The sequence below is a fragment of the Melopsittacus undulatus genome, chromosome 2 (genome assembly GCF_012275295.1).
Source record: "Melopsittacus undulatus isolate bMelUnd1 chromosome 2, bMelUnd1.mat.Z, whole genome shotgun sequence".
Lineage (NCBI taxonomy): Eukaryota > Metazoa > Chordata > Aves > Psittaciformes > Psittaculidae > Melopsittacus > Melopsittacus undulatus.
Window position 1 is genome coordinate 1,771,032 of NC_047528.1, and position 27,323 is coordinate 1,798,354.

General features: G+C 49.2%; 1 protein-coding gene across 3 annotated transcripts in view; it reads left to right on the plus strand.

The window, feature by feature from the left end:
* The first annotated feature begins 3,490 nt into the window (after positions 1 to 3,490).
* The window catches only part of GDPD5 (glycerophosphodiester phosphodiesterase domain containing 5), a 165,164-nt gene continuing 141,331 nt past the window's right edge, over positions 3,491 to 27,323 (plus strand). For 2 of the 3 annotated variants that reach the window (XM_034074565.1, XM_034074568.1), the window contains exon 1: positions 3,491 to 3,693. The gene's annotated coding sequence lies outside the window, so the exon portion shown is untranslated. Of the gene's footprint in view, positions 3,694 to 6,698; positions 6,717 to 27,323 lie in introns of those variants that run through there. The other variant, XM_034074566.1, reaches the window with a different exon arrangement.

Here is a 27,323-nt window from a genome sequence, read left to right on the forward strand (position 1 = left end):
CTTCCCTATGAGGATGCTGAGGTGCTGGCACAGAGAAGCTGTGGCTGCCCCATCCCTGGCAGTGTTTAGGGCCAGGTTGGACACAGGGGCTTGGAGCAGCTGCTCCAGTGGAAGGGGCTGGAACTGGATGAGCTTTAAGGTCCCTTCCAACCCAAACCACTCTGGGATTCTATATTCATCCTCATTGATCACTTCAGGGCTCACAAGCCCACCCCTGCCCCTGCTGCAGGGATGGATGGATACCCCTTGCATGGCCTTGTAATGAGTAAAATAAATGAAGGAGGGGTTGAAATACAGAGGATGTAATAGCAAAATAGCTCTGCGTGTTCTCCCTGTGTTATGATGGTGAAACCATTGTGCCTAAGGGGATGCTTGCAGTCAGCACCCTCCTTACACTTATTACAGGCACAAAGGCCTGGGAGAAAGAGGGAAAAGCACCTTAATGAACACACTGGCAGCACAAACACAGGAAGGCACAGCTCTCCCTCCTGTTTGCCCTGCATTCCTTGAGGATTTGCATGGAAAACAATAGCATGTCTCTTACTGCTTCCTTCCCCTTGCCCAGGGCTACCTACAGGGCAGCTGCAATGGGGCTTTACCTCCCACCAGCCCTGCACAGACAGACAGACAGGCAGACAGACAGCTCTTGGCTCACTTCCTGCCTGGATAAACTTGGCCTTGCTTTTCTCATGCTTCATTTTCTCCTTCTGAAAGGCAGATAGAGCATTGCAGCTCCCCCATCCTTGCTCAGTGCTCTCCATCCAGATGCGGCACTGGATGAACTGGATGTTCCTTGCCAGCTATGGGGGAATCTGTTGTGCTTTCCCCATACACCCTATTGTTTTCCAGACCTTCCCAGCCCTAAGCAGAGAAGTTGTGGCTGCCCCATCCCTGGCAGTGCTCAAGGCCAGGTTAGGGTTAGGGTTAGGGTTAGGGTTAGGCCAGGTTGGATACAGGGGCTTGGAGCAGCTGCTCCAGTGGAAGGTGTCCCTGAGGGTTGGAACTGGATGAGCTTTAAGGTCCCTTCTAACCCAAACCAGTCTGGGATTCTATGAAATGCAAGAAACCAACATCTAAACTGCTCTGACCTTGGGGAGGAACAAGATATCCTGTGACACTGAGAGAGATGCATGGATGTGTCATCAGATGGCCTTAGGCAAGTGTTTCTCCATGGAAGATGTCCCTCCTATGAGCCTGGAAGTAGGAAAAGGAGGTTTCCCCTACCTACAGAAGGGGTAAAACCCCACTTTGTCTTAGAGGAGTGTGATGCTGTGGTCAACGACCATTCACCCCCTTCCCTCTGTATCCACTCCCTGCAGCATCTCCTTCCCCATCCCCACACCCCAAATAGCATCACACCACCTCCTCTAAGACTGCACGTGATGCCCTTTGCATTCCCACATCTCCAGTCTCGTATTTCCCTGCCAGAACACAAAAATATTCCCTTCTGGACCGATTCCTCCTCTCCATAAGTGTGTAAGGAAGAACGCTCTCAGGATGTGGTGTGAAATCTGCCTACGCCTGGTTTAAAGCATCAGCGCTGAGCTGGGTCCTAATGGAGCAGCTTAGGAAGCGATCGCACACTGGGAATGTCATAGGAGTACAAAGGGGTTTAAGGAGGGGTTTAGAGGTGCATCAAATGTGGATGGGGATATACAGTGAGGATATAGTGAGGATACAGTGATATAGAGTGATACACAGTGAGGAATGAGCACAGGAGAAATCCCAACTGTGCCAGAGGGAGGCATTTGAAATGGCTTTGGGCATTCAAGGCTCTAAGCAGGATAAGGGGCTTTTAAACCTGAAAACAACATTCCCAAACCAAAATTCCATCTATTTTCCTAGAAGCTGCCTCAAAATTCCAATGCAATTTCCTTCCATTGGCTGCTCCATGACTGTCTCCATTGACTTTAGTAGGGGGCATAGATGGTCTGCTCCTCATTCCTCTCCTCACAGCTGCTTGGAGATGGCTTGAAAAGGAAACCATCCCCATCCCTGCATCCCTGCAGGGAACCTGGGTGGGATTCAACAGGCCAAGTGGAAGAAATACACTGAAAATGATCCTTTTTGGGGGCATTTTGCTCAGCAAATGGATGCTAAAAAGCAAATCACTGCTGGACTTCCATGAACCTCACAACTCAGAGGTGTATTTCCTCCCGGTTCCCTTTATATTCCCAATGGCTGGACTATGTCTGCTGGAATGAAAAGGAGACGATCCCTAGGCAGGCACCCAAGCCTAAAGTCACAGGGACAGTCATGACTTTGTTATGTGCACCAGCCCCATACCCATCCACCTTAAGGGAAAACACAGCCTGAAGCTCTGCCATGGCCCCTGCAAGCAGGCGAGCAACTAAAATGGGATAAAACACATCCCATGGGATGTATTCCCATCAGGACTACAGATAATCACAGCTCTGAGGGATGCTTCAGTTTGAAATGCCTGCTGTCAGCAATGCTGTAAGGAACAGCATTTGGCATACAGCTACCAGCCTATAAGGCAGCCCTGCATCTCTTCTGCTTAGGGATGGGAATCTCTGCTTTAGGTCAGACTTTATACATTGACTTTCCAGCTCCAGTCTTTTCCTTTAGGGAAGGTTTTCCTGCTGGTGGATGCAGTTTTTGGGCTGTTTCTATGTCTCTTAGGAAGAGAGAGACAGAGAGTTGTTGGCTTTATCTGGGTAAGGATGAGCCTGGATCTGTCTTTCTCTTGCTTGTTATTTTAACAGCACATCCCCTCCATGCATAGGCCCAAATGATGGGAAATGGTCAATTTGCATGGAAAAGAAGGGATTTATTGCTCTGAGGTGACTGCTTTGCCACCTCACATCAAGAAGGGCAAAAGACTCACACCAAGGATACAGCTTTTTGCCCATGGTGCTGGGTGACCCTGGACATCCTTTGTGCCCTGATGTTTGTGTGCACAAAACAGGTCCTGAGCATGGTGTAGACACAACAAAACACTCATCTTTGTACCCAAACTTTCCAAGCTTTCCTTTTCCCATCTTTCCCCTCACCTTTCCCAAGGCCAGGTTGGACACAGGGGCTTGGAGCAGCTGCTCCAGTGGAAGGGGTCCCTGCCCGTGGCAGGGGTTGGGACTGGATGAGCTTTAAGGTCCCTTCAACCCAAACCGGTCTGGGGCTCTATAAGATGCGCAATGAAGCTGGGGGTTCGCTGCCCTTTTGGGGCTCGGTAGATCCAAACCCCACAGTACATTACCACCCCCCCCCACGGCTTCCCCATCCATTCAGGGCTCCCATAGCCGACCTTTGGGACATGACCACGATGTGACTGAGTCACCCCTTTAGTAGGGATGCCCCAACCACTGTAACCCCAAACCCGAACCCTTGTGTCCCGGAGGTGTTTCCTCGCACCCCCACAGGGACACCCCAAGCCAGACGGGCTCCCCTTTGGGTGCATCCTGCTTCTCTTCCTCCTCCTCCTCCTCTTCCTCCTCCTCCTCCTGCCGGGGCGGAGCCGCCGGCCCCAGCCCCCGCCCCGCTTCGGGAGCGGGCGGCAGAGCCGAGCCGAGCCGAGCCGGGCTGCGGGGACACGGGCACGGGGCTGTCACCTCCGTCCGTCCCCTTCGCTGTCCCTATCGCATCCCTACCAACGGGAGCAGCAATAGGGCTGCCCCCTGCGCCCCGATCCCATCCCGGCGCTGAGCGACCTGGAGGCTTCCCCAGCGGCAGCAGGTAAAGGGTTGGACCGGTTGGACGGGGAGGAAGGGGTGGCCCTTTGCATCCTGTATCCCCCCTGGCACCGGGCTGGGGGGGGATGATGCTGAGCTGGGGTGTGTGTATTGTGGTATTCCGGGTTTGGCCCCACAAAAGGTGCTCTGTTGTCCGAAAAGCTGATTCTTTACCCCAAAAGATGGTTCTTTGCCCTCTGTGCCCCCCCCCCCCCCCACCAAACGGCGCTCCCCAACCTCATGCGTGGCACCCCTAAGAGGGAGCATCCCAAGCAAAGTTATGATGCGATGGGATGCTGCTGTGTGATGGGGGGTATGAGAGGACACCCACCCTAAGGACGGGCTCCGGGACCCCCCAAGGTTCCAGGATATGGATCCAACCACCCCCTTTCTCCCCATGAAACCCTACTTGTTTTACAGGTAATGCTTCATGTTTATACATGGCTCTCAAAGGAATGGCATCTGCAGTGTCCCACAGCCCCAGGGCTTTCCAATGGGATTGTCCAGCGCCGTAAAAGCCTGAGACAGCAAAATCCCAAAGGAATGTATTGCTCCTTGCCCCCATGAGCACCCTGTGCCTACCCAGCACCCAAACTCCCCTCGCACGCTCTGAGGATGCTATAGGGATGTCCTGGATGGCTCTTAGGGACAAAGCCCCGTGTTAAGGCCCCCTATTTCTTCCCAGCACTGAGCAAGGAAGGTGAATATAAAGGGTATTATTTTGCCTTGATGCTTGGCAAAGGAATTGCTTGGAAAAAGGGATAATTCAGGAAAAAGAGGGAGGAAAAGAAGAATCAATCTCATTGCTGTTGTATAGAAGCTCTTTCCCAAGTCCTGTCTATTCACTGCTTGGAAAGCCAGGCTTGGAGGAGTTGCAATGGAAATGTGAGCCTTTCCTCTGGAAAAGCTCTGGTGTAGCAATTCCTGATGTTGGGAGCTGGGAGATTTCACCCCTGGCGTGATGGAAATAGGGATTCTTCAGCCAGGCTTAAAACCTGCCTGTGTCAAACTCTCCATGTACTGGGTGTTGAGGGTTATTGCTGCTAATCGTGTTGGTTTAAGGGTTATTTTGGGGCTGGGAAGGGATTACGGGTGGATAATCGGGACGGTGGTGACTGTGCTGCATGGGAAATGGAGCAAATATTGAATGATGGTTCCCTTTGCTGGCTCTTTGTCCCTCTCTGAAGGGAAATGAGTGTTTGCTCAGTGGATTTTCCCCTGTTAGAAAGTTATGCTCCAGTATGGAGAACATTAAACCCTATTGCGCTGCTCGGATGCTGTGTTCTCATTGGGGTGCTCCCAGCAGCCAGAACATTTAGACTGGTCTATTAGGGAGCAAAGTTAGACCAGGGCTTAGTCCTAAAGAGCTTTTGTGGGGGGTTGGATCACACAGTGATGCAGGATAAATGCCTTTTACCTTTGTTCCTTCATCTATATTGCCAGCTTGCACTGGCTGGGGAAAAGCTGAACTAAATGGATTTCCTGCCTTGCATTTTGCCTGTTCCCAGTCATCAGATTGCTGTGGGAAGCGGTCCATTAATACATTATAGAGCCTTCATCCACCTGAGCAGTGATGCATCCTGCATCCTTAATCCCGCTATTTTAACCTATTTTCCTCCCTTGTGACGTCTTCACACCAATATCCCAGCACTGTTTAGCTCCCAAATCTCTCTCTTTGCTTTAGAAGGTGTCAAGTATAAGCTCTGCTTTAAGGCAGAGTTAATTTTAGAGTGGGTGTCTCTGTCAAGCTGTACTTTCTCCATCAAATAAGTGTGTTCCTCTCTTCCTTGGGATGAATCCTGTACTTGGATGCTGAGCATGACAACGAGCAGCACCAATGAAACAAGGTCTGCTTGGATCCATCTATTTGGTGTCAAGCTGTAGGTTCAGTGACTGCTGGCTTGGAATTCATGATAAAGGGGTTTGGTTTTGCAAGGCAACAAATTGCTTTTAGGAAGCAGGGAGATTATAACAAGATACTGAGCCGGTTGTAGGGGCCAGGGACTATTTGTTGTAGTTTTATCCATTAACTGCTATGGGAATTCCATCCTGCATTAAAACTGCTGTAGTTTTTCCCACTGTTCAATGCCCAGATCAGTATATTTAGGGTTTTGTTGTGTGTTTTCTTAAGGTGTGGGTGACAGTAACTCAGTTGCAAAGGGTCTCCCAGGTTGAGCTGAAGATGCTGGTAGCAGATGGCTCCTTCACCCTGTTGTTTGCTATGAGGCACTTTGATGCTCCCAGGTGGTGGGAGTTAGAGCTGGGTCCCCTTTTAACAGCCACACCTGCAGGGAATATTGTCCTTTCATTCACTTTGGGTGAAGATGAAAGGATGTGGTTGTAGCTTTGAAACCCTCATAGGATTGCTGTTGTAGAGCCAGGGGCTGGTGTGTGAAGGTGCTGTTATCACTGACATTGAGAGTGTTGTGGTTGGATGAAGATGGGTGTTTAGGGCTCCTCCTGAGAGCAGCTTTCCTATGAACATGGGGTATAGGAACATGCTTTCCTATGAACATGGGGTATAGGAACATGCTTTCCTATGAACATGGGGTATAGGAACATGCTTTCCTATGAACATGGGGTGTAGGAACATGCTTTCCTATGAACATGGGGTATAGGAACATGCTTTCCTATGAACATGGGGTATAGGAACATGCTTTCCTATGAACATGGGTATAGGAACATGCTTTCCTATGAACATGGGGTATAGGAACATGCTTTCCTATGAACATGGGGTATAGGAACATGCTTTCCCTGGAGGCTGGTTTGGAACTCCTTTCTCTTGAGGAGATACATCCAGAAAGGCTATTACCCTGTCCACAACCCCTATAATGAGATGCTTTGCACCTTCTTGATGAAGGAATGGGATCCACCTGGGCTGTGGCCATAAAGAGGCTTTTAGGTTGCAGCAGCTGATAATTAAGCTTTAAGGAGACCAAGTAGGGGTTGCTGGTCCTTGTGCAGAACGAAGCTAAGTCCTTTTGGTGTCAGGAGGCTGCTTTGGGCTCTGCTGGTGCCGGTTGTGGGGTGAGTGATGCTTTGGTTTACAACCGTTTGCTCTGGGCTGGGTTTTGCTCCCCCATAATCATTGTATGGGGCTGGGTGTGAAGCGGAGCAGCTCCTTCTGCTCAGGAGAGGGCAGTGTCACACCAACGAGCTGCTTCCTTATCCATGCTGGAATACTTGGAGGGGAAAGCTTTGCCCACCGAGGGGTCCAAGAGGGTCCTATAGGCGTGTAGTGTTAGTGTGTATATGGGATCCAGGCATCTCATTCCTTCTCCATCCCTTCTCAAGCCAAATATTCCTCTTCCATCTCTTCTCCTTGATGGTTTCCCCTTACCCTGAGTACACTGCTAGTGTTTAACAGACCTTTGTAGGAATACTCTAAGAGTGATGCTGGGAAAAGGGATTTAAAAGGCTGTTTATAGCAGTTGCTTTCCCCTGCCAGCCCTCTATAAACAGTGATTAGATACAGCTCCTTTAATGCATGTCTTGACGTTCCAAAATGAAGCTGAAGGATGGTGGTTTTGCCTTTGCTGCTTTTCCTCTTTAGCTCATCCCTGTGTTCTCCTCACTTCCCCCCTAATACCCACAGATACTGGCAGGACACTGTTGGTTAAATAGCTTGTCATTGCTCAGTAACCTGAGAGGGAAGCCTTCTTTATACAGGGCATGAAACAGGAGGTCCAGAGTGCTCCCCTAAAGGGTATTCAGTGCAAACAAGGACCTGCTTGGGTGATAGAGGGGAGTTCTGTGCTCGCATCCATCTCCATGCATCATGTGTTGTCCCCTACTGAATCCATTGCGCATCGTGATTGATTCATCTTTGGGCAGATTCAGCTTTATAGGACTGTGGGTTTTGTGCCTCCTGATCCAGGTGTTGCTGATGTCAGCTGTTATTCCCTTCCCATTGGATAAAGGGTGGGATGGGGATCGGAGGGAGCCAAAAACCCCCTTCCTTTGGGTGATGCACAGATCTGGGCTCCCACATCTGTGCTGCTGGCAGCTGATGTCTGCCTCGGAAATAGCTCGTCCTGGTTTTACTGTAATTCCTGAGTCATGACAAAACTGAATCCTCCTGTTCCCGGATCACTGGCTGCTTGGGAGCCAGGGTTTGGCTCCAGGCTGCTGGATCCCGGAGTACTTGGAGGTGATGGACTGTAAGCTTATGCTGCTGTTGGCTGGGAGGGCTCAGAAGGATGTGTTTCACTTTCAGGTTTACCATGTGGCATGTGTTAAAGCAGCTTTTATCTTGTGCTTTTCCCCCTTCAAGCAAACTTGTCTTTAATCTATAATCTTTATTTTCTTTATAATCTTGCTATTTCTCTTAAAACTCCCTTAAAATGCAGCTGAAACTTGTACAACCTCTTTATAAATGCCTCATCCCCACATTTTTGCTTCCCTTTACCCCCTTGCTGAGCTGAAATGAAACTTCTCTCTCCCCCAACCTGAGGTTAGATGCAGTTTTGGGCTCCTATTTACCCAGCTTGCTCATGGGAAGCATCTTGACTTAAATAGCACAAGGTAAAGCTCAGCATTTCCTTTAGTAGGTATTTTGGGTGTAGCATTTAAAAGGATGTAATGGACTGGCTGTAACCTTCAGTGTCCAAGTGTTGTTCTGAGCCACTCTAATAGATTATATCTTGGGCCACTTAACCTCGTATTGATGAATCTCTTGAGTTGACAGTCACCTCATCATAAATCAAATTGCCTGAGCCTAAAATCAAGTCAATGGCCTGTTGCCTACTGCAGAACTGCAGCAAAGCAAATCAAATAGATGACATTTAGAGGCTTGGAGATGGCTACAGCACCGTGGATGCTGGTTGGGAGTTGGTACCCAAAGGTTCTGGGGTGATGCTCTGAGGGCTCTATGAGGTTGCTGGGAGGTAGGTGTAATCCTGGAGCAGGTCATTGAAGAGCATGGGGAGGATTTGAGGCTTGTGCTTCGGATTAGGGTTCCTGTGTTTGGTTCTGGGCCCCTCACTGCAAGAGAGACCTTGAGGGGCTGGAGTGGGGCCAGAGAAGGGAATGGAGCTGGAGCAGGGCCTGGAGCCCAAGGGTGATGGGGAAGGGCTGAGGGAGCTGGGGGGTTCAGATGGAGAAGAGAAGGCTCAGGGGGGACCTGATGGCTCCCTCCAAGTGCCTGCAGGAGGATGGAGCCAGGAGGGGCTGGGCTCTGCTCCCAAGGAACAAGGGATGGGACAAGAGGAACCGGCCTCAAGCTGCACCAGGGCAGGTTTAGATGGAGCTGAGGTGTGGGAGCTTCCCAGGTCACACTGACTGGAGGTTCTACTGGTGTCTGTGAGAGGGATGGGAGGATTGAGGCTTGTTTACAGGGACTTAACCATGGTGGTGAGGTCACTCCTGGATATTTGGGTGGATTTAGTGTGTTTGGGGTTTTATTGAAGAGGTAATTAATGCTTTCCTTGGGATTAAAATGCTTCCTGCATGTCTCAGCTGCTGATGTAGGAAGGAGTCATTCAACCCTTTGACCTTCCTTGGAGACCAAAAAGGCCTTTTGGAGAAGAGCTCTGTACACAAACCCAGTGTATTCTTCCTTACCCACTACTTCCTTGTATGAAGAAGCCCCATAAAGAAGCTCTTTGAGGCTGTGATGTTTTGTAGGCAGTGGCCTGATACAGCAGTGATTGTTTGCAGGTATTGTGGGCATTTTGGTGTCCATCTACCCACTCATTATTCATGGATCTTGTCAATGAGGCTTGAAACTGCCAGTTAAACCTATTGCAGATGGAAAGGGAGCAAGCAGGCAGTGATTGCGGCTTGGGCTGGGTGTCCAGGCAGGAATCCAGCTGACTGATTCGCTCCATTTCTCTTCAGCTCTTTGGGTTATGATCTTTTCCATCTGTGGCTATAGCTTGAGCTGAGATTTGCACTGGGATAGTGGCTGGACAGGCTTTGTAATCCGGGGCTGGTTTGGGAGCCCTGGAATCCATCAAGCCCAGAGGTAAGGTGAGACCTGTGGCTTCTCAAAAGGTCTATTTTTAGCGTGTTCCTGTTCACATGCAAATGATGTTTACCATGAAGGTTTGCTCTGCACTTCATACCCTGAACTTGGGAGCTGGTTTCCAGCCTTCACACTGATGGCAATGTATAGATATCATTGTCTCATCTTCCCCTATGCTCCCAAGCTGAGTCCTGTGAGCTGGACCACTCACCCTGTTGCATTTGATGCTCTGTAAGTACATACTGGTGGGTGGCTCTCATCTTAGGGGTGGGTTACCCTAATGCTTTAACATTAGCCTCAAGAGTTGCTGGTGCCTGAGAGCAAGCTCCCTGTAGTCTTTGTCTCCTGTTTCTGCTCCTGCCTGGAACCTGGAAGCAGGATGGGTATTAAAGCAGGATGGGTATTAAAGCAGAATGGGTATTAAAGCAGAATGGGTATTAAAGAAGCAACTAAACTCATTTAGCCCCAAGTTAATCACTGAAACACAGAGTGCTTGCAGCCCTCATTAAAAGCCTAATTTAAAGTGCAAGGTTGACAGCTGGGCTGGAGATACTTTCCCTTATCACAAGTGTTTCCTAATCTGTCTCCTTTGCATAAGGATTCTGTGTGTGTGTGTATCTCCAGCCTCTTGGAGAGCTGTGTGTTAAAGGAATGTGGTGTATCTGTGGGGAAGACAGCTGTATATGTTAAAACATTAATGTGATGGGAATAAGTGGGTTCTGGTGTCTCTTGTGCTGTCAGGGAAGCCTTTGTGCCTCGCAAGGTCACAGTGCTGCGTGGATGCTTGTTGCTGAAGCACAAACTGTGTGGGTTATCCTTATACAGCTTTGCTTTGCAAAGGGAAACAAAGCTGCTTGTGGGTTTATAGCAAGGGAGATGCTGTCCCTGAGAGCTCGGGTAGGAGCCATGCTGCTGAAGGCCAATGGGTGAAGAGATGTCCTTCGAGTTGGTACCCAGGCAGCCCTGCAGTGTGCTGTGATTTGAGCTGTGAGCTTGCATGGGGTATGGGAAGTAATACGGGTAGTGAGGAGCTTAAAGCTTACCCTGTTGTTTGCTAGGCCTCTAGGGCTGGAAGGGAGGCTCTGGATGCAAGAGCATCTTTGTGCTCTTGGTGCAAACCATACCTGAAAGCCCCTATGAGGAGGGTGAGCATCTGTCCTGCTGTCACAGCGTGAAGGCAAGGACCTGATGCTGTTAACGTGTTCAACACATCTAACTTGGAACCTTTAAACCTAAAACTGAGTAACCCACCCAGAGCATCTTGTTTTGGTGATTGGGGTTTAGCATCCACCAGCCCCTTTCTTCTGCTTTGCTTAAGGTAGAAGTGTGTAACTGAAGCAGGTGGAAGCTGTGAGCATTGTCTGAAGGGAGATTGCACAATCAGACTGGCTTGTGTTGGAAGGGAGCTTGAAGCTCATCCAGTTCCAACCCCTGCCACAGTTAAAGCCATTCCCTGTGTCCAAAGCCCCTCTCCAGGTTTCCTATAGCCCCTTTAGGTCTCCCTTTAAGGAACCTTCTCTCTCCAGTCCTTAAATCCAAGCTTCTTGTGTAACAGTCTGGCTGTAGCAAGGGCTGTATTGGACCCATGAGGCAATCACTCTGCTCTCTTGGCTCCTTCCCTGTTTCCATGAACTTTGTATCCTGGCTGCATGTTCCTGGACGGCTGTATTGGGATGACCTGCTGAAGGTCTGGAGTCTGCTCTGCTCCTTGTGCTGTTTATGGGCTGGATGTTGGGCTGTCCTTGCCTTTGAGGGTACATGGGGTGATGAACAGGGAGCCCCTGAGGGCATGAGCTTGGTCAGATGGGGTCAGAAGATGACGTGTCCACTTGTGTGCCTTCCCATTACGTGCCTCTCCCTATCTCTGTTGATGCTTGCAGCGCTGATAAGGGAGGTTCAGAGCACACAAGTGTGCTCTGCTGCAGATAAACTGTGTGCAAGAGCTGTTCCAGCCCAGAGCTCATCAGCACCATTAAAACCATCAGAAAGCTGGAGAGATAGGGGTGTTTTGGGTCTTTTAGTGCGGAAACATCCACCCGGGAATGGTGCTGGAAGTGCTGCTGCTCTGTAAGTCCCTCTCAAATGTGCTTTTTATAAAGGAAATGGGCAATTTGGGGCTTGTGAACCGGTCAAACATGTGTCTGAAATGCTTCTGTGCTGTATGATTGTGGATGTAATGAGCTGGGATGCTTAGTGAAGGTGGTAGTTGGTCTCAGTGTGGATTGAAATGGAGGGATCTGCCTTCTTGCATCTCTCCAGGTTGCTCTTTGCTTGGAGAAAGGGTTCTTAGAGCTTCAATAGAGCTATTGAACAGTAGTGCAGGGAGGACAGTTCTCTTTGGTGCTCTTTCAGGGCATTGGCTTATGGAAGCATGGCAAAAACATGGATTGAAAGTGGTGTAGATCTGGGCCAGGAGTCACCCTAATTTGGAAGGGTGTAATTCCCAGCAGCTCCCATGTGTTACCTGAATGCACTGAGATGAATGGGGAGGATGCTCCAGTCTGAGTGTGGGTATGTCTTGTCCCCCTCAAACTGGGGCAGATGACTCCATGCTAGGCAAGCATCTCCATCCTCTTGGGATATGCAATGTGGAGCCTTTCCAGAGGATAGATGCTCACAGCTTCTCTCTGAATGTGTGGCTGGGGTTTATTGTGGAGAGAGATGTGGTGGTACCTGCTTCACAGGAGGGTGGTGTGATCAGAAACTGCCTTTCCTTTTGGCATGAGGGAATGAATGTCCATGGAACCTCCATGGAATGGGATCTTCAGCCTCTGTACAGCTCCTTCCCCATAGGGGATGCAGTGTGGAGGTTGAAACCAGGCAGCCTATAAGTCAAAGGACCTGGAAAGGGAGCCTGTTTCTTTGGCTGCTCCCATTAGGAAGCAAAGCCAGGATGGGAAGGGACATTCCTTGTTTGCTTCCTTGTTGTTATTCATGACTCCTGCCAGAAATGTACACAAAATCATGGGAAAAGAGGATCAAACCTGATGTTCATTTGCTCTGGTCATGGCAGGAAGGTCCCTTTAGCTTGCTGCCTTCTTGCTTGAGTGTCCCCTCTAATGTGAACACAGGACAAATTGGTCCTCAGTCTTGCCATGTGTATTAGGCCTATGGCAATGATGGAGGAGGAAGGAGCTGGGACTTGGCAAGAGAGATGCTTGTATAGCATGATATATAGCAGAAACATGTCCACCCTCTGCAAAGCCACGCTCCAGGCTTTAGTCTGGTTGAACCAGCGTTGGCATGAGGAACATCAGCCTTGCTTGTGCTGCAGATAAGCTGAGCTATTGAAAGACAAGGGAGCAAACACCCATTGCTGTTAGTGCTGCTGTACACAAGGTCACTGTGACCATCTGGCTCCCAAACTGGGCAGTTGGGTTCACTCTTTCAGCAAACAATTGCTGCTGCTCAGCTGTGTGATCAGCTAATAGGATTAAACACAGCATCCAGTGCTCCCAACTTGGCTTTGTGATGGCAACCTCATCCAAAGAAGCCAGAGTTAAAGTGAGTGGGAATGGGAGTTCCTGGGGTTATGCAATTGCAGTACTTCATGTAGGAAAGCCATTTGAATTCTATCAGAGTTGATACCCTCACCATTATATCTGAATTGAGTCAATGTTGTGAAGCTGGGGAGAAGGAGCATCACTTAGTACGGATTATGGCTCAAACATGTTGTGCTTGAGGCAGTGTCTCTTGGTTAAATACTGCAATTGGGAAACACAAACCAGCCTCTTGCATGGAGAGAATCATAGAATCACAGAATGGTTAGGATTGGAAAGGACCTTAAGATCATCCAGTTCCAACCCCTGCCATGGGCAGGGACACCTCACACTAAACCATGGCACCCAAGGCTCTGTCCAACCTGGCCTTGAACACTGCCAGGGATGGAGCATTCACAGCTTCCCTGGGCAACCCATTCCAGTGCCTCAGCACCCTCACAGTAAAGAGCTTCTTCCTTATATCCAATCTAAACCTCTGCTGTTTAAGTTTCAACCCATTACCCCTTGTCCTATCACTACAGTCCCTAATGAATAGTCCCTCCCCAGCATCCCTGTAGGTCCCCTTCAGATATGTGGTTGCAGTGATTTCAAATCCTCTTTTTACCTCCAGAGCTGTTGCCGGGATCCCTGACCCATCTCATACTACTTATAAGGAGTTCTCTGCCTCAAGTTGGAAGTGAAATAAAACCATGGTGGGGCCTGGGGTTAGATCTAAGAGGAATGAAAACCAAGCAAGTGCTAGTAGGAGGAGACAGCAAGAACAGCTTAAATCCTGTTCCATGTGTGCCATGTCCCCTTTAACCTTTCAGTCTCTGGCATCAGCTCTGGACCTTGCTCTCCTTTACTTGCTCATGTGGGGCTGTTGTTCCAACCCTTTGCCAGGCTCCAGAAGATGATAAAGGCCTCTGGAATCCCAAGGGGGGTAAATGGGAGAGAGGAAAACTCTTGTCCAAGTGCTGCTGTTCCATGGGAGTGCCCCAGTGCTCAATGAAGCTGAATGTTGCATCCTCCTTGTGCATGTCCCAGCCACCATCTCCTGGCTGCTTTTGCCTGGTCACCTAAAACTGATAGGGCCAGGCCAAGGGGAATGGCTTGAACCTGCCCAAGAGAGGGGAGACTGAGCTGAGCTCTGAGGCAGAAGCTGTTCCCTGGGAGGGTGCTGAGGCGCTGGCACAGGGTGCCCAGAGAAGCTGTGGCTGCCCCATCCCTGGCAGTGCTCAAGGCCAGGTTGGACACAGGGGCTTGGAGCAGCTGCTCCAGTGGAAGGGGTCCCTGCCCATGGCAGGGGTTGGAGCTGGATGGGATTTAAGGTCCCTTCATCCCAAACCATTCCATGATTATTGCTCTGTTTTAGCATTGCCTGAAGCTGATGAGATGTTCTGCAACCAAACTGGCATTTTTTTCCCTGACAGGTCTCATAGTTAGGTTTGACCCATAGTTAGTTAGGTTTGACCCATAGTTAGTTAGGTTTGACCCATAGTTAGTTAGGTTTGACCCATAGTTAGTTAGGTTTGACCCATAGTTAGGTTTGACCCATAGTTAGTTAGGTTTGACCCATAGTTTTGGCTTTTTTTGGAAGGAAAGGTAGGAGACAAATATTGCCTTAAACACTTGTGGCTGCTCCAGCTCCCCTTGGACAGGGATGTGAATAAAACCCTGCTCTGTCTCATGCACCATCAGGTTTAATGCTTGTTAAATGGCAGAGCTGTGGAGAGAAATCATTGGGCTGAGGTGATGTAGCTGGTATTAAAAGAATAAATATAGCTGCGAATGGCTGAGCTTGGAGATAGATGAGGCTGTGGCTGTTTGGATCTACAGGGATTGCTGAGGTGTCTGGATTCCCAAGGGCTCTTTGTTAAGTGGGACATTTGGGACTTGGGCCCTAGTGCTGGTCCTTGGGAGCACCACTTATGACTGGTCACCAACTGCTTTCCATTAACCCGTGCTGACTGGGCCTGGTCTGCTTATAGGGTACTTCATCTGCCTCTTCCTCCTGGTTGGGTGGTCTGCAACAGATTCCCATCATGATATCTGCCTTGTTGGGCTTTCCTATGATTATTATCCATGATCACTCAACCCTATCCTAGAATGGTTTGTGTTGGAAGGGACCTTAAAGCTCCTCCAGCCCCAACCCCTGCCACAGGCAGGGACCCCTTCCACTGGAGCAGCTGCTCCAAGCCCCTGTGTCCAACCTGGCCTTGAGCACTGCCAGGGATGGGGCAGCCACAGCTTCTCTGGGCACCCTGTGCCAGCGCCTCAGCACCCTCCCAGGGAACAGCTTCTGCCTTATCTCCAACCTGAACTTCCCTGTTTCAGTCTGAACCCATCACCCCTTGTCCTATCACTGCAGTCCCTGATGAAGAGCCCCTCTCCAGCATCCTTGGAGCCCCCTTCAGACACTGGAAGCTGCTCTGAGGTCTCCACGCAGCTTCTCTTCTCCAGGCTCAACAGCCCCAATGTTCTCAGCCTGGCTCCATACAGGAGCTGCTCCAGCCCCTGAGCATCCTCGTGGCCTCCTCTGGACTTGCTCCAACAGCTCCATGTCCTTATGTTGGGGACCCCAGAACTGCACCCAGTGCTGTAGGGGGGATCTCACCAGAGCAGAGGGGCAGGATCACCTTCAACCATCATTAAGCTGTAGACAATCAAATACTCTCTAACCCACAAGGGTACTCCATCACCTCTCTTTCCTTGCCTCTTCCTTCTGATGAGTTTGTTGCCATCCATGGCTGCATTTCAGCTTTTCAGGTGCCTGCTTTAATGGGTGGGAATCTAACTCCAATGACAAGTTCCCAGTGCTTTTAGCAGGTCAAGTGATGGGAAGGCAACAGCCCCTCCTGCAGAGCAGAGCTGCAGCTCACTGTTGGCAGCCCTTCAGATGTGGGTGCCTTTCTGGTTGCAGACACAGGGCACTCAACCACACAGCATCCTCTTATCTCTGTTGGGGTGAGATGTTTAAACCCAATCTGCCTGAGTATCTACCACTGAGCTTGTGATGAAGCTGAGATTTAAAGCCTTGTCTTGCCATCCCTGTCCCTAAATGCAGGGATGCTTTCCTCTTCCATTAGGGATTCCAAGAGATGACATAGAGAGCTTGGGGGTGGTTGAAAAACCCCATAGAAGGATCTGGGTGGCCTTTGTGGGGATGGAGGTGACCTGATGGAGGTTCATCCTTGGTGATGGGCTGGAATGGGTAGATGGCAATACTTGCAATGGAGGTGGTGAGCCATGCCTGGGAGGTGGGAAGTGATGTAGGCTGAGATCATAGAATGGACTAGGTTGGAAAAGGCCTTTATGATCATCAAATCCAACCATTACAGTGACTGAGGGTCTGGAAAATGCTGTGTAGGAGCTTTTGCCTGGCTCCAACATAGTTTTTGTTCCACTATGATGGCAACCTCAGTGTAATGTCACTGTTTCCCATGAGCAGCTATACAGATCTGATGGAAAGAATGGAATATGTGAGATGGGACAAGGGAATCTGCAATGGGTTTTTTCTCCTTCCCTTTTCCTTTCTACCAGCTTTTCTCCAGTGCAATAACCACATATTGAGCACTTGATTCGTGATTCACACACCCCAGTGATGGATGGCAACCAGATACCATAAATACCTTCAGCTTTGGGCATAACCTGCCCAAAATAGCTGGGAGCTCTGAGGGTGCTTGTACTTGGCAAAGAGCTCTGCTCACTTTATCCCGATCGTGCCTATGGGATGAGTTCACGGAGCATCTTTGGAGTCAGAAGGGTGTGAAGGTGGTAACGGGAAAACCTTCCTGCTGCTGCCATAGTGACATAGGGACCATTTAATCTCATAGGATGCTCATGGTTTGCAGCTGCAAACTGGTACCCCCAAGTGCTTTTTGGTACCCAGGGATTGGACTGGGAATATAACAGAGCTCTTCAACCCCAGCAGCTCCCTGCAGAAGCAGCTTGTGATGGTTTCCATGTGTAGAGGAGGCATCTATCCCAGTAACACCAGCTGGGGTGGGAGTAAATTCCCAGTCGTATGGGTCTGATTACAGGACTTGAGCTATCTTTAGCTGCTTTTCCCCTTGAGAAGCATTTGCACATGGTGCAGAAGTGTCTGGCAGCTGAACCTGTCTCTGTTTCACCCCCATAAGCCTGGCTTACAGAGACTCTGTGGGTTGCTCTGTGAGTAATGTGGAAGGAGGGCAGCAGGGAATGCGTTGGCTCCTTGCGTGCAATATGGAAATGGCTCTTTCCCATGTGGAGGTGGGAATAAGAGGGGGATGTCGCTGCATGGGAGGTCTGCTGAGCTCTGGAGGCCTAACTTTGCATTGGTGCTCACAGATGGATCTTAAGGTTGATGCTGAACTGTAAAGCATCCTTTTCATGGTGCTTATTCACCCAAGTGGAGGTGGGAGCAGCACGGGGGTTGCTGTGAATGGTCTGACTTGGTTTCACCAAATACTGCTGGTAGAGGCTGGTTTTCAGACTAAACATGGGTCGTTTTAGGACAGCTCCTGAGCTGTGATGGGGTAAAACACAGAACCAAGTGAGAACTGGTTTAATCAGAGTTTGAAGCTGTTCTGTGCCCTTGATCCATTGCTACTGACCTGAAGGGGCTGTGAACCTGGTGAGCATCCCCATAGCATAATACACATTGTTGTAATGTGAAGGGTGAAGAAAGTAAATCTTCTCTAAGATGCCATTTTCCAAAGGGAATTGTTAAGGAATTGATGTGCTGGCACATGGGACACTAGTGGGATTGGTCTGCTGTGAGATATGGGGCACTTTGCTACTCAGACTTAAGGTTTTCAGGCAATATAAGAGCTTGCATTGCTGATACCTCAACCTTATTGACAAGGAGTCCTATGAGAAAGCCAAGGGGTGATGGGCACAAGTTACTCCTGGGGAGATTCCCAATGGACACAAGAGGGAAATGTTTCCTAATGAGGAAAACCAGCCACTGGGATAATCTCCCTAGGAAGTGGTGACTCCCCAGTGTTGGACACTGTTAAGACTGGGATGCACAGGGTGCTGGGCATCCAGTCTAGATCATGCTTTGCCTGGAAAGGTTGGAGCAGATGATGTTTGAGGTCCATTCCAACCTGGGTTTCCAGGTTATCATTGTACCCTGGGTCTGATGCTACACAGCTCACACCAAAGCCAGTCAATGGGACAGTGGCTACCTAAAAACATGGTTACAGATGTCAGGGTTATTCTGGCTTGAAAGAATCAAGTGTGCAACACAACTTCCCATGCAGTGTTTGCCTGGTCAAGTGGGGCTGAGGAAGATACTGGTGACCATTCCAGTCTTGGTGGGCCTGTTCCTGCCCATTGGCTGTAATGGGGACAGCATCAAGCTGCATCCAAGCTGTCACTCAGTGCAATCACTCTGCAGTCCATCACTGGCCTCCTGGTGCTGCTTTTGGCTCCACAGCCTTTATTCAGCTCAGATCTGTCACCCAGGAGCTTAATCACTCATAATGATGGTGTTGACTGTCACATCTCTGATTTCCTGCAGGCCTGCTTGCTTGATGCTTGGCTTTCCATCCGCCTCCAGCTCACTAATGCAGCCTCTCTGCTTTGGAGACTACTGATAATGCTCTAGTCTTTCTAATAGCACTTCTTTTTTGGGGTGAAAAGATCAATGCTGCTGTGGCTTTTGCTCTCCCACCCTGGGTGTTAGTTGTGGATGATTGAATTTCCCTCTATTCCAGATGTTTAAGACTCCTCCTTACTGATGAGACCCTTTGTGACAATGGTTAGTGATGGACTTGGCAGTCCTGGGGTAATGCTTGGACTTAATGACCTTAAAGGTCTTTTCCAACCTGATTCTGCAGTGCTATGGATCGCATTGGACTCACTGCATGGATCTGAGCACCTAAATAGCACAAAGACATTGCCTTGCCCCCAGCTCACAATAGCCCATAGCAAATCCAGGCACTGATTATGGCATCGCTCACCTCCCTGTTGGTGTTGCTGTGCTGCAAGGCAGAGCAGCAGGGTCACAGGTACTGAGCAGAGCAGCCTCAGAGGAGTCTTTATCTGGGTGGAAACAGATGGAGTTTGACTTTGTTTTAATGATGAGACCGGAATAACTCAGTTCCACAGCAGAGGAAGGGGAAGGGTCCAGCGCTGCCACAGCCTTGATGCTGATGAGCAGGAATTGAGCTCGGAGGAGAGCTGTTCCTGGCATGTACCTTGATTACTTCCACACTTGAGAAGCTTGGGCATCAGGAGAAAGCTGCACATGTCATGGGCTGTGTAGGCATCCATTTGGGAATGTGCTACACGGGGCATTATAAAGCATCTTAATGAGTAACAGATCCCATGGCTGAAGGCTTCCCTTGGAGAAGGGATGTCACAGCTAGTGTATGAGTGAGGATCTAAAGGATGAGAGCCTTAAAAGGTCCCCTCTTTCCATGCCACTTGCTCCTGTTGTCTATTTGGGATTGGATATGGAACTGGTATATTCCATGTGGTCTCTGTATTTTCTCTTCCTGCATAGTTTGGGCATGCTGCTCACCATGTATTTGGATAAGGGTGTTCTGGAGTGCTCACACAGTCACTACCAGCTCTATTTAGCCCCTTTGTACCACTTGCCCTGTAATTCCCAGTCTCTCCCCTTCTTTTCTATGCTTGATGAGCAGTTTGTTTTGCAGAAGGGTCAGAGCTTGGCTCTTCAGAGCACCATTGCATGCAGGGCATCCAGCAGTCACTAGGACTCCAGTGGTGTTCAGAGGTCTCAGCTTTGTTCCTGGGTGAAGGATCACAGTGCTTTGGGTCGTGGTTAGATAGTGGCAATCCATCCATTTGATTGTATTGTGGCCAAAAAGCTGCCTGATGCTATTAACACCAGGTTGGAAGGGACCTCAAACATCATCTGGTCCAGCCTTTCCAGGCAGAGCATGACCTAGACCAGATGCCCAGCACCCTGTGCAGCCCAGTCTTAACAGTGTCCAACACTGGGGAGTCACCACTTCCTTAGGGAGATTATTCCAATGGCTGCTTGTTCTCATTGGGAAACCTTTCCCTCTTGTTCCCAATGGGAATCTCCCTGTGCCCATCACCCCTTGGCTTTCCCATGGGATTCCTTGTCCAAAGGGAGTCTCCATGTTCTCTGTATCCACCATCCCTGGCAGTGCTCAAGGCCAGCTTGGACACAGGGGCTTGGAGCAGCTGCTCCAGTGGAAGGGATCCCTGTTTGTGGCCTCATTGGAGCTGGAGGAGCTTTAAGCTCCTTTCCAACACAAACCAGGCTGGGATTCTATGAAACAAAGGCGTGACTTGAAGATTGCTACCACATGTGGCTGGATCTTAATAACCCCTTAATATCTTGCAGCAATTAACTAGTATTAAACCCAGGTCTCCTGCATCAGCAAGTGTGGGCCTTTCCCAAGCAATAATTAATGTTTAACCCCAGTAATCCTGCTAATGTTTGCCTTTTGCCTTAGAGGAAGGAAATGTGATCCTAATCTTTAGATCAAATGGCATCTGTACTTCCATTGACAAAAGTCAATTTGTAATGTGCTTAATGAAGCCTGGGAAGATGTTTCTGATAATGGGCAGAAAAGATCTGCTTTTACACAAGTTTTGCCTCCCAAAGTTATTGTAAGAGTTCCTGTTATGCTTTATAATTGTTTTGTCATCCTTTGAGCTTTCAGAGGGGAAAATACCCTTGGAAAGCAGATGCCAGGGTGGAAACCATAGAATCATGGAATGGTTTGGGTTGGAAAGGACCTTAAGGTCATCCAGTTCCAACCCTCCTGCCATGGGCAGGGACACCTCACACTAAACCATGGCACCCAAGGCTCTGTCCAACCTGGCCTTGAACACTGCCAGGGATGGAGCATTCACAACCTCCCTGGGCAACCCATTCCAGTGCCTCAGCACCCTCCCAGGGAACAGCTTCTGCCTTATCTCCAACCTGAACTTTCCCTGTTTCAGTCTGAACCCATCACCCCTTGTCCTATCACTGCAGTCCCTGATGAAGAGCCCCTCTCCAGCATCCTTGGAGCCCCTTCAGACACTGGAAGCTGCTCTGAGGTCTCTTCTCCAGGCTCAACAGCCCCAGTGTCCTCAGCCTGGCTCCATACGGGAGCTTCTTCCCTTAACATTTGGGTTCAAAGCATTCCCTTCATACCAGCCTCTGTCTCTGTGGGAGATGTAGCATTGAAACACACAGGGATATTTGTAGGAAAAGCTTAAAGATAATGGGGCGTGTGAATGATAACAGCTTCCTTTGGGAAGAGGTGTGAAGATGTAATGTTTCTAGCACTAAAATAGCAGATGGAGAAGGTGCTTTGAGGCTTTTGCACCGTTTGAGCTCATTTAAAGTCTAAGCACACAAGTGCTTTGCCTCTACCAGCCATTATTGGGGGGGTGATTTCTTTAACCATCACTTAAAGGTTGCCCTGAATGGTGATTTGAGAGGGATTAGGAATGAACCAGCACTCCTGGTTGGTGCTGCAGGACAGGACAGGGCAGAGAGCTGGGATCCAACAGTGGGTTATTATACCATTAGTAGAATCATAGAATAGCTTGGGTTGGAAGGGACCTTCAAAGCTCATCCAATTCCAGCCCCCCTACAATGAGAATAGCATCTTCAATTAGATCAGGTTGCCCAGAACCACATCCAATGGCCTTGGATGTCTCCAGGGATGGTGCATCCTTTCTGGGCAACCTGTGCCCAGTGTCTTACCGGTAGTAAAGGGCAGGTTTGCTTTGGTGGGATTAGCATTAAATGCTGTGCACAGAAGGCTGCTTTGAGGTTTCAGATGCTTTGAACTCCTTATATGTGAAGGAGAAGGTGTGGTAATGTCTTTGCTGAGTGTCGGTAAGAAAAGGAGCCCCAAATGTTAAGGTTAATACATGGTTGTTATGTGCTAATGGGATTTAATTTCTGCAAAGCTTTTGATGAGAGGGGAAAAATACCTCAAAGGACCCACAGGTATTTTGGGAAAGGCTTAAGTGGGATATAATTCAGTTGTGATTATGTTACAGCAGGGTGTTAACTGAGCTGGAGCAATGAGTTTTACCATTGCTAAATAGGATGCGCACAGCCCCATTTCTTCTGCCTGTATAGATATCCTTGTGGTCTTCCATGCTGGGAAGAGGGGTATCCCAATGAAATGGGGAATCATACAATCATAGAATAGTTAGGGTCAGAAAGGATCTTAAGATCATCTAGTTCCAGCCCCATGGAATGGCAAGGAATGTGTTGGGTGTGCAGCTTTCCCCACTAAAGATGCTGGAAAGCTTGTGGATATCCTCCTATCCCCACATTGGATTTGGATTCATGACCCAGCAATGGGCATTTTGCTCCTGCTTCCTCACACCACCAGGGCTCTTGGGAGCTATTGAGTGATGGAGCAAAAGCCTGACCCCGTTATCCTGTGGCCTGTTCTGCTGGGGGAGGTGGAATAAGGAGCCAGGTTCCAATTGGAAGGGAAGGGGGATCATGGAAGGTTTCCTTCCTGGGGAAAAGGGCTGGGAATACAGCTTGGGAAAAATCAAACAAAGCCTCTTCTCTTCCCTCCTGGCTCAGTGGGGCGGAGGGATGATGTCAATGTGGAGCTGAGCCTTCCCAAAGCCTATGTTGTGTATGGGGCTTTTCCTCCTTTATTTGAGGGTTGGGGGATTAATGTGTATGCTTGTCTGTTCAGTCTCTCAAACAATGCTGCTTCCTCTTCCTTGGAGCAATTGTTCCCTATGCGCCTGACTTCCTTCCTTCCCCTTCCTCTCCATCGTGGGAAGCGCTCGCCTGAGCTCAGCTTTAGTCTCTGGTTTACTCTCCTTTGTCCTGCTCAGGTCCCTCTGTATTATTGTGTAATTGCTGTCTGTATTCTCATCACAAGAGCCACAAAAACAGATGTAGAAGTGATAAATGCTCCATCCCTGGCAGTGTTCAAGGCCAGGTCTTGGGCAGTGTGGCATGGTGTGAAGCATCCCTGCCCATAGCTAACCTCTACTTCTGAAGTATATCAGTTCCATAAACCATCTGCTATACCAAAAACTAGTAGAATTGCCTTGAATACTATTGATAAGACAGATATGGAGCTGTTGGAGGAGGCCATAGAGGGCTGGAGCAGCTCTGCTCTGGAGCCAGGCTGAGAGAGCTGGGCTGGGGCAGCCTGGACAAGAGAAGGCTCCTGAAGGGGAGAGCTGAGAGCAGCTCCAGTGCCTAAAGGGGCTGCAGGAAAGCTGGAGAGGGGCTTGGGACAAGGGCCTGGAGGGCCAGGCCAAGGGGAATGGCTTGAACCTGCCCAAGAGAGGGGAGACTGAGCTGAGCTCTGAGGCAGAAGCTGTTCCCTGGGAGGGTGCTGAGGCGCTGGCACAGGGTGCCCAGAGAAGCTGTGGCTGCCCCATCCCTGGCAGTGCTCAAGGCCAGGTTGGACACAGGCTTGGAGCAGCTTGGTCCAGTTTAAGATGTCCCTGCTTATCACTAGCGTGGTTTGACAAGATGAGCTTTAAGGTCCTTTCAACCCAAGCCATTCTTTAATAGAATCACAGAATGGTTTGGGTTGCAAAGCGCCTTAAGGCCACCAATGAAGATTGCATTTGTTCTCCAAGGATGTTTCCAAGGAAAAGCTGCCTTCAATCAGGCCTTGACAGAGCAGCATGAGAAGATGCTCATCTGTTCACTGAGACTTCACTGTGTGTGCATTGATTGACTTGAACCTGAGCAATCATAGAATCATAGACTAGTTAGGATTGGAAAGGACCTTAAGATCATCCAGTTCCAACCCCCTGCCATGGGCAGGGACACCTCACACTAAACCATATCACCCAAGGCTTCATCCAACCTGGCCTTGAGCACTGCCAGGGATGGAGCATTCACAACCTCCCTGGGCAACCCATTCCAGTGCCTCAGCACCCTCACAGCAACTGAGTACCATACACAGGAGTAATAAACCCTTGGATATTAGAGGCTGAAGGATGCAAACAACCCCCTGATTATGCAGTTACTTTGCTATGACCTAATTCTTTCTCCAAATATCCCCTAAGCTCCATGACACAGCAGATAAGGACTTCCAGGTCCTTTCAGCATCTATCAGAAGAGCTTCCTGCAGTGATATTTGCTGAGCAGGAACAGGAAAGGCGACTGGTGTGACTGTTCCATGATAGCCTTTGGTTTGCTTGGCTCATGGGGTGAGCTAGGAAAGGCCAACTGATGGGGTTTGCCCTCTCCTGTGAGGTGGAAATCACATGGGCTCATTAAGCAAGAGCAGTTGTTGATAATGGGTTTGAAGGGGTTATATCATGTTTCAGCAGAGCGGGGCATGCATCCAGGACACATTCATCTGGGTGATAAGGCCAACACCCACTGTAAACACTGTGTTGAACAGTCTGAGCCTGTGTGCAATGCTCTAATGGGAAGCTGGAAGTAAGCAAGAAGCTCAAAGAAGCCCATGGTGGGTATTTAAAGGCAGTGATCAACTACCTTGAATGTTCCTTAGGTTAGACATAAGGAAGCTGTTCCCTGTGAGGGTACCCAGAGAAGCTGTGGCTGCCCCATCCCTGGCAGTGCTCAAGGCCAGGTTGGACACAGGGGCTTGGAGCAGCTGCTCTAGTGTGGGGTGCCCATTAGGGTTGGAACTGGATGAGCTTTAAGGTCCCTTCCAACACAAACCAGTCTATGGGGTAGTTTTATGGAGAGAGGTGAACCTAAATGCTTTCATTTGCAGCTTGCATGCGATGGAATGATGTATTTGTGTGTTTAAGACATTGGGATCGTGTTGATCTGTCCTTCTGCATGTACATTTTGGAGCTCCATGTTGACCATGTTCATGGCTTTTGTTGTGTTCTCACTCATCCTTTTGCAGAGCAGCAGCAAAATGCTGCAGCTACAAGGTCTGTTTGGTGCAGAAAACACCACTTTTAGTAAATGAGAACCTTGGGGTTGGAATTCATAAGGAAGAAGCAAGTGGAAAGTGAGAGCACATCTACTTCCCTGCTGAATATCACTAGTGCAGGGGAAGAGAGGGTGTTGTTTTCAGCTGATGAGCATCTGAAAGCCTTCCAGTTGGCAGAGCAGGAGATGAAGTTATCTGATGGGGTGGGTGAGTATTCCACTGTAGGTGATTTAGTCCAGCTCTGCTGTAGAAACTCATCTACATGGACTGGTTACTGCCATGGATAAGGTTTTGGATGAGGGTTTCTCTTGGGAACCTCAGATTTATGCATTGACTTGAACTGGGGGTTTCTGTTGGAGGTTTGCACTGCTGGATGCTCTATGGGATCATGGTCCTCAAAGGAAAACACCTCATGTACTAATGTGGAGGATGAGGCCAGGTCTTCTGGAAGCTGTTAATATCTGGCTTGGATCCTACAGCAGATCTCAGTGTTATAACATGTGGTGAGGGCTGTGATAGAGCTGTAACAAATAATCAGCCACATCTGTGAGCTTATCACCAGCTCCTGCTTCCCATACAGTCCAGAGTGAGTCTGGGATGCAGTTATCCCTGCAAGGCTCCTACTTTGACAAGGAATGTGAAATTCCAGCTTTCTGGCTTCAGTGCCATTACTAATGGCTTGGTTGAATTGTCTGTAGATCACTTTGCTCTCATGGATGCCCTGACAAAGCAGCTAATGAAAAGTGGGGAGGAATGGGGTGACTTTACTAATGTAAGAGCCATCAAAACCCAACTATGGCAGAGCAGTGGTGTAGTGTATATACATTTAACTCTCAGTTATAGTATTCCTAAAGGATTTTGGGGGGTTTGATTTAAAATGGTTCTCTTTAACCTCCTTTCTTCACACATGAAAAGGGGGGACTAGAAGTGCCAAGGCACTATCCAAGGCATTGGGCAGTCCAGGTAAGGTGGAACCTCACCTAAACATGCCTAGTTTAGTGTCTTTTGAGAAGCAGATGGAAGGTTATAGGGGTGTAAATACGTTGCCAGGCCCTAATGTGACTTTCTATACGAGTAGAGGGCAAGAGACTGGACTTGTCCAGACCCTAAAGATGAGTGTAAAGACTCCTGAATGACTTGGAGTAGTTTCCCATCCCTGATCATGTTCTCATGCCCCAGGCTGTGGTAAGCTCAGTACCAGGCACCCTGGGTTTTGGGAATGGCGAGATTTTGCTTGTGGGGGATATCAATGGATGGATGCTGCATGGGGCAGGGTGCAGGGAGGCGAGAGCATCTCTAAGTCTTTTTGGGTCCATGGGAGTGGAAATTACCTCCTAATGGATGTTTTGCCCCCGGAATATTGGGTTAAATTCATGTTGTTGAAATGCTACAGACTAAATCTAACACTTGCTCTGGCCAAGGTGTTTCTTAGTGTCTTATTTCTCCTTTGGGTGCTTGCCTAACTGGCCATGGGTACCACGAGGTGCAGGTGACTTCCCTCCTGCATCCGTAGGAATTGAGGTTGCTGTGTTGGGAAGAATTGGAACTGATGCAGATTCTCCCTCTGACTTCTCTTGTGAGCTGTTAATAGGGCATCTGGTTCTGTTCCTGTTTATTTAAAGAGTAAAGGGGAAAGAGAGACCTTTTAGTGCCCTTCTCAAAGCACGTGGGGATTAGGAATGGCAAGTAATCCTCTGAAACAATTATTGACTGGGAATAGCTTGGAAATGATGCTGTTTGCTGACTTGACAGATAGGCCCCTGAAACAGCACAGTCTAAGCTGTACCTAAGGATCTGTCCTTGCTATGTCACAGTCACTGCAAGGCTTTACCTGCATCTGCAGTGGTCCAAAGCCAGATGTATTTTTAGACAGTGTTTAAATAGACATTGTCAGTTTAGTGCTGTCTCATGGGGACAAGAGTGGTTGCACAGAGGACTTTGCTATAGTACTGAGAGCTCATTTGGGCACTGTGGGAAGCACAAAGGGATGCTGATGCGATGGGAACTGGGACTGTGGTGGCTGCAGCACCTAAAATGCTGATCTTGATGGTGCTGAGCAAAGATGTTGGGTTGTTCTTTGGTTCCTTATCACTGCTTTTAATGAAATAAAGAACATGGAGCTGTTGGAGTGAGGCCATGGAGCTGCTGTGAGGGCTGGAGCAGCTCTGCTCTGGAGCCAGGCTGAGAGAGCTGGGCTGGGGCAGCCTGGACAAGAGAAGGCTCCTGAAGGGGAGAGCTGAGAGCAGCTCCAGTGCCTAAAGGGGCTGCAGGAAACCTGGAGAGGGGCTTGGGACAAGGGATGTTAGGGATGGGAATGAGCTTGGAGCAGCTGCTCCAGTGGAAGGTG